The 10,731-nt window shown below is 37.4% G+C and overlaps 1 non-coding gene across 1 annotated transcript; it reads left to right on the forward strand.

The window, feature by feature from the left end:
* The first annotated feature begins 6,514 nt into the window (after positions 1-6,514).
* On the forward strand, positions 6,515-6,621 carry LOC145090899 (small nucleolar RNA R71). Its single transcript, XR_013701822.1, has one exon. It is a non-coding gene; the product is annotated as a small nucleolar RNA R71 (small nucleolar RNA).
* The last annotated feature ends 4,110 nt before the right edge of the window (positions 6,622-10,731 follow it).

Consider the following 10,731-nt stretch of genomic DNA (forward strand, 5'->3'; position numbering starts at 1 on the left):
AAATCAATAAAGATACCTGGAATTCCGGGCTGTTACACTACCGAAATGCAAGAACTATCCGGATAACTTAACGAGCTGCTTAGCAAGGGCTTCATAAGACCGAGCTTCTCACCCTGGGGAGCTCCGGTCTTGTTCGTGAAGAAGAAAGACGGATCGTTCCGTATGTGCATCGATTATAGGGAACTCAATAAACTCACGGTCAAAAATCGCTATCCTCTCCCTCGTATCGACGACCTATTCGACCAACTATAAGGAGCAAGTTACTTCTCCAAGATTGATCTTAGATCCGGGTATCACCAGTTACGGGTGCTTGAGGAAGATGTCCCGAAGACAGCCTTCCGAACCCGTTACGGGCATTTTGAGTTCGTAGTGATGCCCTTTGGACTGACTAACGCCCCCGCAGTATTCATGGACTTGATGAATAGGGTGTGTCGTCCATATCTAGATCAGTTTGTCATCGTCTTCATTGACGATATACTCGTCTACTCTCGAAGCGAGGAAGAACACAAGGATCACCTGCGACGAGTCCTAGAAACGCTGCGACCAGAGAAGTTATATGCGAATTTCTCTAAGTGCGAGTTTTGGATCCGAAGAGTTGAATTCTTAGGACACGTGGTTAGTGAAGAAGGAATCCACGTGGATCCCTCCAAAATTAAAGCTATTGAGAATTGGTCAGCACCGAAGACGCCTACGGAGATTCGTCAATTTCTAGGCCTCGCTGGCTACTACCGCAGATTCATCCAAAACTTCTCTTGGATTGCGAAGCCTCTCACCATGTTGACATAGAAGGGTGTATCATTCGACTGGGAAGAGAAACGGGAGAAGGCATTCCAGACCCTGAAGCGAGCCCTATGCACTGCACCGGTATTATCTCTTCCCGAAGGGACAGAAGATTTTGTTGTATACTGCGATGCATCAAATCAGGGGCTCGGTTGTGTCTTGATGCAACGAGGTAAAGTCATCGCTTATGCCTCAAGACAGCTAAAGACACATGAGGTGAACTACACTACTCACGATCTCGAGTTAGGAGCGGTCGTCTTCGCACTAAAAATCTAGAGACACTACTTGTATGGAACGAAAAGCATAGTATACACCGATCATAAAAGACTCCAACACATACTGAACCAGAAAGAGCTCAATATGAGACAACGCCGATGGGTCGAACTACTCAACGATGACGACTGCGAAATTCGATATCATCCGGGGAAAGCCAACATAGTAGCAGACGCCCTGAGTAGCAAAGAGCATTCTGGTCAAAGGACCAAGTCACTAACAATGACTATTCATTTGCATCTATCTGCACAGATCAAGGAGGCTCAGCTTGAAGCCTTAAAGCCTGAGAATATGACGGGAGAATCCCTGCGCGGAATGGATAAGAGTTTGGAGGTCAAGGGTGATGGAGCCTACTATCTCATGGACCGAATCTGGACTCCAAGCCACAGAGGTTTCAAAGATTTAGTCATGAAGGAAGCTCACAACACTCGATACTCCATCCACCCAGGTTCGGATAAGATGTATTTGGATCTCAAAAAGCTATACTGGTGGCCTAACATGAAAGCTGAGATAGCTACCTTCGTGAGTAAGTGCCTTACTTGCGCGAAGGTCAAGGTTGAGTACCAGAAGCCATCAGGTCTCCTCCAACAACCGGAGATACCGGAATGGATGTGGGAACGGATCACAATGGACTCTATAACCAAACTGCCCAAGACAACGGGTGGGTTGGATACCATTTGGGTCATCGTCGACAGATTGACCAAGTCTGCACACTTCCTACCCATCAAGGAAACGGACAAGATGGAGAAGCTCACGAGAACATACCTTAAGGAAATAATACGTCTGCATGGCGTCCCTATATCTATTATCTCATATAGAGATAGTAGATTTACATCGAGATTTTGGCAATCACTACAAAAAGCACTAGGGACGAGGCTGGATATGAGTACAGCCTACCATCCACAGACTGACGGGCAAAGTGAGAGAACGATTCAAACCTTAGAAGATATGCTGCGAGCTTGTGTGATCAACTTCGGAAAATCATGGGACACACACTTGCCCCTTGTGGAATTTTCCTACAACAATAGTTATCATACAAGCATCAACGCAGCTCTATTCGAAGCCCTCTACGGCCGGAAGTGCAAATCCCCTCTATGCTGGGCTGAGGTGGGTGACACTCAGTTAGCTAAAGGACGAGTTCCTGAAAGCGCTCTCACTGGTCCAGAGATCATTCGAGAAACAACCGATAAGATTGTACAGATTCATGAACGATTAAAAGCCGCTAGGGATCGACAGAAAAGCTACGCCGACAAACGAAGAAAACCCTTGGAATTCCAGGTGGGAGACCGGGTCCTGTTGAAGGTCTCGCCCTGGAAGGGCACGAAACGCATCGGAAAGCATGGAAAGCTGAACCCAAGGTACATAGGGCCTTTTGAGATCCTCACTAGAATCGGCCCCGTAGCTTACAAACTCAACTTACCCCACGAGCTAAGTAACCTACATCCTACCTTCCACGTCTCAAACTTGAAGAAATGCCTATCCGACGAGACTCTCGTGATTCCCCTCGACGAGATCGAGGTCAATGAGAGCCTCAACTTCGTGGAAGAGCCTGCGGAGATTATGGATTGGGAAGTAAAACGAACGAAACAAATCCGCATCCCAATCGTGAAGGTTCGGTGGAACGCCAAGCGGGGACCGGAATTCACTTGGGAGCGCGGGGATCAAATGAAACTCAAATATCCTCATCTCTTTGCTTAGTAGTATTTTAATAACTTGTCTGTTTGAATTCTGAATTTCGGGACGAAATTCCCCTAACGGGGGGATGATGTGACAACCCAAATTTATTGCCGTTACATAATCCCATTTTCGCTAACGGAATTCGTCACTTTATAAAAAGTTTCGTAATATTTGGATTCGTCAATAAATAAATATCCATTTATTTATAATCCATGTCATTATTAATTAATATAAGTAAATATAACTAGTTAAATCTTAATCCCGTTTAACAAAATATAGTTCTATTACTTTTCAACCACTTCACCCGGGTAAAAAGTTTTAACCCCGTTAAACTTGAGCATCGGGTAGTCGTGTACCGGGTGCAATACCCGAGGCATATTTAAGGAAAATGGATGTCACTTTACACCCTTTTACCACCCCATTCATACACTCTCTCACTACTTTCTCTCTCTAGACCCGATTCCGACTTCAAAACCGCGAATTCCGGCTTCCAAACGTAAGAGTTTCTTCCCTAGCTTGTTCTAAACGTACTCCATTGCAATAATAACACAAAAATCATATGTTTGAGGGGTAAACAAGGAGTTTACGGCCTAATAAGCTCCTTAGGCCGTAAACACCCCAAATCATGGCCAAAGTCCCATTTTTCCTTCCTTTAAGCTTGTATACTAATTAAGGGATATACCTAGATGAGTTTGGACATCAAAACCTAAGTTTTTTTATCCTAAAAGAGGGTTTACGGCCCAAGCTTATGCTTAGGCCGTAAACACCCAATTTCCATGTTAAAATGCCCTAAAAACTCATCTAAGGCATGCTAGAATTTAGTTATGATTTTAGGGAGTTCTTAGGACCATTTAACAACACATTTTGAGGGAAAAATGGAGTTTACAACCCAAGCATAAGCTAGGACCGTAAACTCCCCCAAACATAACCAAATGAAGGTTTTAAACCCCCAAATTGGTCCTAGACATTCACTAGAATTATAGGGGATTGATTTAAGGCCTTACCTTCCATTTTGGGAGGAGAACAAGAGTTCACGGCCAAGCCTAGGGGCTTATGGCCGTAAACTCCCAAGGAGTGGCCTTTGGGCCGTAAACTCCAAGTGAGTAAACTCTTGGACTCCCCCGTAAACCCTTTTTGGCCTTGTACAACCCCTGAGAACCACTTCTAACCCATAAGACCTAGAATCAATGCTTGAATATCTAAATGTTTTAATACAAAGCATAAAATGTCTAATTTCTTGTAAAACAGACATTTCATATGATATTAGGGTCTTAAAAGGTGTACAAGTCCTTATTTGGTACCAAACGCTCAACCGACACTTTCACCCGATTTACCCGATTTACTTGGTTTCAGGTGAGTTCATACCCCTTTAATGAACCTTTCAAATGCTTTTATATGTTTTTTTTTGGGGGGGGGATACAAGTCAAATATACATGTTTATGGAAATTAATCACATCTGATTCACTAACCGTAGTTCAAATCACATGTGATTTACCACTATGCTTTGTAAAAGGATTTTACGTTTTCAAAACTATTTTGGATAAATAAACAATTTTCTAAATGTTCCCTTTGGACAAGATTTTCATTAAATAAATGTTCTTATAAAATGTAACCACACTAATATATTTATATAAGTAAGACTTGAAGGACTTAGGACCGATAGCTCGCCTTATTTCCTGTTCTTGTTTGATTGTGGGCTTAGGGTAGTTGTTATCTGTCTGACTGTCGTTGATTTCTTAGTTATATATCATGTATATTAGCGTTGGATACGAGTATTTTCATTTCATCCGAAGCTTAAACCACTAAATTGACAAGAACCATACACACTAAGTTAACTATAATAGGTATAGTTAAGGCCACTATTACTCGCTATGGCTACTACTCTACACACTATAATACACACTAGTACGAGACGATACACTAATAAGAGAACACACTACGAGTTATACAAAAGACTACTACACTATAATACAAGAGAGAGCACTAATCAGGAGATAACACACTAACTCACTACAAGATACTCTACTCGCTACATACTATGCCCAGAGTTTTCCGTCAGGAAGACGACGCTACATGTATAGATCTATACGGGGCAGACACTATTATATCCCGACTGTTAACTTCAGTCAGAGTTGTGCAAGCCCAGGGATGACACTACTTCACTACACTGTGCATGACCGGGAAGGTCATGGGGTTCTCTATTACTCACACTATCAGTCGCATACAAGGAATACACTAACTCCACACTAAAATAATAAAACTAAAGTGTAAGTTAATATCCCGAAGTAAATAAGTATCTATTATTAATGGGAGCCTGCACCACTATTACCATAACAGGCACAACTTTTCCTATTACACTATTGGAGATCCACTAATATACTTTTACAACAAATGGTTTTCACTGATGAAAATTCCATACAACTTAAAGGTTTTCATTTACGAAGTAATTTCTGGAAAATATAGGATTTTCTAGGGTTTTCTACTACTTACTAATGTAAATTGCAGCTTTTCACACTATATGTTCTAAAGCATTTTTATACAAAAACTCACACTAAACTCTTATGAACTCACCAGCTTTATGTTGATACTCGTTTTCAAAATAACTTGTATCCTCAGGTCAAAGATAGACAGGTACATGTGCAGCATTTTGGAGAAGGTGGAGCATGCAAGATCCATCTCTTATTTTTGTATTACTTTTGGTGTTGTTGAACATTTCAGAATGCACTTTTAATTGCACTTACTATGAAATGAAATGGTTGTATGTTTCTTGTTTTTACTATTATGCAATTGTGATGATACTGTACATGACGTCCTCCACCCCGAAGCGTATTCCGCCGTTATCGGTTTTGGGGTGTGACAGAATTGTTCTTCCATGCTATCATGTCTTCTGGATCGACTAATCGTGATTTTTTCGATGACCACGTCGTGGTAAATACTTGTCCACGCCGTGGAAGTTCTTTAGAATGAGTTTGAAGTTCTTCATAATCGCTTTCTTCCAAAAGACTTTCAAGTCCTTCGAGATTGTGTTTGGAAACAAATCCATCCTCTTCAATGCCATGTATCCCTCCAAATTATCTTCCTTCCATTCTTTCATCTTGCTCTCTATGAATGTATCGAAAATATCAACCGAGAAGATCATATCATCACTAACTTTTTTCTTGATATTGTGTATGGAGGCTTGCTGATTCCTTAGTATAGCATCAACTGCCTCAAGAGTCTTTTTGGAAGCAACTGCAAAACGTGCGAGCATAGACTCAAAGTCAGTTTTCTTTTTGGACTCTGGTTGCTCCTTTTCATAAAATTCATGACCTTGTTGCCTATACTTCTCTTCTTTTTCCCTCTTATAATCATCATATGGCTTCCATTTCTTCTTATGATTCCTCCAATCTTCTTCATACCTATCCCCATTCGAATAACAAGCTTAAACTTTTTGGTTTCCATTTTCATCCAATTCGAAATCTTTAGCTCAATGTACTCTGCCACAATTATCACACCTGACTTAAATAACTTGTATATATTGACCCATTTTTGTTATCCTCTGGTCCATTGTTTCGATCTTTGCAAGAACCAAAGCTAAATTCTCATTTCCTCCATCTACGCTCACCTTGATTCTTGCGACATATTCTCTTGGGTTGTGGTATTCTCTTGAATGTTTGGTGAATTCTTCCCTGAGAGCCTTGTTAGTTTTCGTATCCTTCTTTTTCATGGGTCCTTGTAGTCTAGGATTTGTCCTATGGTTGTGTTTATTCCATCATAGAAGATTGATATCTCTTGTTGCACATTAAGGTCGTGTTGTGGGCAAGTTTGTATCATTCCGTTGTATCTCTCCCACGCTTCGTACAAAGATTCTCCATCGTTTTTTTCGAATTTTGCAATGTTCTTCTCCAACTTAGAAACTTTTGAAGGTGTACTAAATTGTTGAATAAACTTGATTCGTAAATTGGTCCATGTCATGATCGCTCTGGGTGGAAGTGGCTTAATCGAATCCTTAGCTTCTCCGATGAATGTCACTAAAAGTGTCTGTAACAATATCGCATCGCGTGTAATGTTTGGCACGTTGAAGTAGTTCGCGATATCCAACACCTCGTCAGTATGTTTTTAGGCGCTTCATGGTCTTTCCGACATAATGAAATATTTTTAAGCATAAGGACGATATGTCCCTTAAGCTCAAAGTTCGCCGCTTCTGGAATCTCGTGTGGCACAAGACCCGACCCGTTGTCATTTTACATCCGCCTGTTGTACTCCTCCATGGTCATTCTGGCTATGTCCCTCCTGTATTTGGCTTTGCTTTCTTGTTCATTTTCTTCATTTGATTCTATTTCGGGTTCGTATCCACTCTCATTCTCGTCTGGTTTCCTTTTGAAAGGAGAAATCATGAATTTCTTTGACTCGCCTCCTTCTTTCATTGCTTTGTTGTTCTTGCAGAATATTGACTCAGAATCCTTCAAACGAGGTACTATAGTAGATGAATTTTCCCGGGTTATATACTAACATCAATAAAACATAAAACAAATGAGTAAAATGAATAAAAAACGATAAAAATAAAAGTTTCTAAACAGTTTCCACGATGTGGCTACCGTAAAAACAAAAAATTAAATAAAAACATAAACAAAAAATTAGCTTCAAATCCCCAATGAATTCCACAAAAAGGATCGATAACAAATAGCATATAAAATTAACTAAAATAAATTCGTTCCCTAGAAATGACGCCAAAAACTTGATACAAATTATATACTAGATTTTAATTTCTAAACCAAACAAATATTAACTAGCTAAATTGCAATAGGCAGTGTACCTAATCAAGAAATAGAATAGTTCAGGTAAATCGGGTATCGAACACAAGGAACGAGGATGATTAACAACTAAAATATCTACTAAATTTAACTAATTTAAACAAAGCAAGTATGGGTTGTTCTGATTTTGCAAGTTCAAAATACTTAAAAGCAATTAACAACTTAAAATAAACTTAAGAAAAGCATAAAACGGTTTTTAAGACAAGATTTATAGAAGACTTTCGTTTAGATACGAGTCACCCATTCTCTATGGTTGATTTTATGGATAGTGCAATGAATTTAAGTTTTGTTGCTTACCGATTCCTATTATGACTAGAATTATGTTCAAAGTTCCAATCCTTTAGTTTAGTGAGATTATTTATTTAGTGATCAAATAGACAAACAATCAAATTAACCAGTATTAAGTTTGAATTATGCAAGATTTGAAATTATAAATGATATTAATTGTAATAAATACCAATTCTATATATGAATATTCATCATATATTATCTACCACATTAATTTACCAACTTGTCTATTTAGCCCTAGGTTTTTGATCAAACACTAGTCCTATAAATTCATAAGTCACAAAATCATAAGATTCAAGCATACTAAAATTCATAGTTCATCTAATCCTAATAAAACTCAACAATAAACAAAAAAAGCTGATTATGTTAACACAATTGGTTCTTTATCAAACAAGCTTAATGAATAAGTAACTAACAAAAATCCGTAATCCTTTAAATAAGCACATATCTAATAGGATCCTCTACTCTAAACGAAAGTTAGCATTTTTAGCCCATAACTACTGCAAAGAAAAAGGTAAAAACGAAATCTACTTTGCAAGTCATAATGAATACAAAGCAAACCAAGTGTTTAGAAGTAATTTTGCCCTAGATCTCTTCAAAACAAAGCTCTTAGTCGAAATCTAGTCTCCAAAGCCTCCGAGGGATGTCTCTGGTCTTTAAAAGTGGGAATCAGCTTAATCCATAAGCTAGGGTAAGATTAGAAACGATAAATTTATGGTTGCCTAAAAATGTCTCCCATGTCATGGATAATAGATCTCTACGACGTGGCTTCCGCTTTCTTTGTGTAGACTCCAAGCCTGCTTTCTGATCGCGCATATTCACTTCTTTACGGTGTAGCAACCAAATGTCCATGTCGTGGGAACTTCAGATTCCATAGCTTCTGACTTAAGTTAACTCAATCTATCCATCCTGCATCTATCTCCGCATGTTTCTTCCTTGTAATCATGAGCATATCTTTGCTACTACAAAACAAAATTTAAACACAATAAGTACTTTTTTTTCCTAAATTAGACACAAATGTAGCAGAGAATACTAAGATAATGCACATAGTATACCAATAAATACAACAATATCAGTAACCAAATTAGTAAGTATGGTGTGATGTTTAGAATAAAATGTTTAACTTTGAAATGCTTAAAATCTTGAAATATGCCAAAGATTCTGGTCGTGCCTAAGATCTTGGGAAGAAAACTATAGTACTCAAAAAACTATTTGATAATGCAAGTTCATTTTTGAATATCAATATTCAATAAATGTATTTATATTGACTGTGACAAAAATATTGTTAAAGTCGCGTAATTGGTGAATTTATAGAATAAATGTTAAGATATTCAAAAAGAGCAAAGATATTACATAATATCTCGATATGTCAGTAAGATTGTAATCGTAAAACAAAATAAATAATCAAGTAAATGTGTAAGAATGTTGTAATCGACAAAATACTAGTAAGAAAATAAAACAAATCCAATAACACATGGGTGTACAAGGAAAACCCTTAATTCTTTTGGAGATCCAACATAAAATATGAGGAGGTGATAAAAACACCTACCTTAGATCCTAATTAAAAAAATATATATGTTGCAAATGCTAGTTGATCGTGTAATAAGTGTAAAAGAGAGCAGGTGTTGTCAGAGAGAATATTAGAGTAGAATTGAGAACATATGTGTAAGTGGAAGATCAACTAGTCTTATCTATACAAGAATATATAACAAACATTCCTAAATTGTAGGAATCTTCCATGACCAATGCTTGACTCGATTCTTACAGATGACTTCAACATATATATGCTTTGACCACGTGTCTTTTGTCATAGTTTACTCCTTTCTAGGCAAGTCTTTAAATTATGTATAAAATATAACAAGAAACACAATGGGAGTCCAAAGATATTTGACTAAATCCAAGAACTAGGGCTATCTGTGATGCTAACATAAGTTCAAGATATTAAAAGTGGTAAGAAATTTTTTTTATGCATAACTATATATATATATATATATATATATATATATATATATATATATATATATATATATATATATATAGGATATGATAGGATAAAGACTCGAAAAACAGTGAGGGCTGCAAACATAAATCTTCTGATTATTACTTAATCTTGACGGTTTTGATTAATTGTGAAAAAGATGATTATGTTTTTCAAATAAGTGATTAATTTTATAAAATTTAGAAATATATGGGGTGAACTGAGCATTTTGTAGGATGTCATTATGTTTAAATGGAAAAATGAGACACGCCGTACGTAAGAGAGTATGATATGGACACAACAAATGGTGGCGACTATTGGACTTTATTTAAATTCGGTATCAGTCACTCTAATGTATGCATATCCTGTAATGATGCCCCGGAAATGGAGGATCATATTTTTATAGAATGTCCAATCTCAAAGGTGTTTGGCAACAAATATGCAAATGGTGGCGACTATTAGACTGCTCTTTCAGTTCGACATGTGATTTGCTAAATTGTAAAGAGAAGTTGGAAGGTTATCAAAGGTTATCCAAATCCCATGAAGCTATAATGTTGGTGTATTTATGGGTACTATGGAATTACAGAAACCTAATAGCTCATGCTCCAAGTCCATCTTCAAAATCCATTCGATGCTGGCTTTTGAAGTAAAAACACTGCCTTATTTATGGATCAATGCACGAAATCGAACTAGACAAAAATTTAGTTGGGCGGAGTGATGTTGTGGCCCAATTCTAGAATGTTATTGTGAGATTTGAGAAGTCATTTTCTTAGCTGTTGTTTTTGTTTTGTTGTGTCCACTTCATGTTTTCAATAACTAAGTTTTTTTTTACTCTACTAAATGCTTTTTTTACCAAAAAAAATTATAAAAAGGTAAAAAAAATAATTCTTAAATTTTAATTCTCTACACAATATGATCATACCAATTTATAAAAAGAGTTTA

The sequence above is a fragment of the Lactuca serriola genome, chromosome 2 (genome assembly GCF_051521515.1).
Source record: "Lactuca serriola cultivar US96UC23 chromosome 2, Lser_US96UC23_V15, whole genome shotgun sequence".
Lineage (NCBI taxonomy): Eukaryota > Viridiplantae > Streptophyta > Magnoliopsida > Asterales > Asteraceae > Lactuca > Lactuca serriola.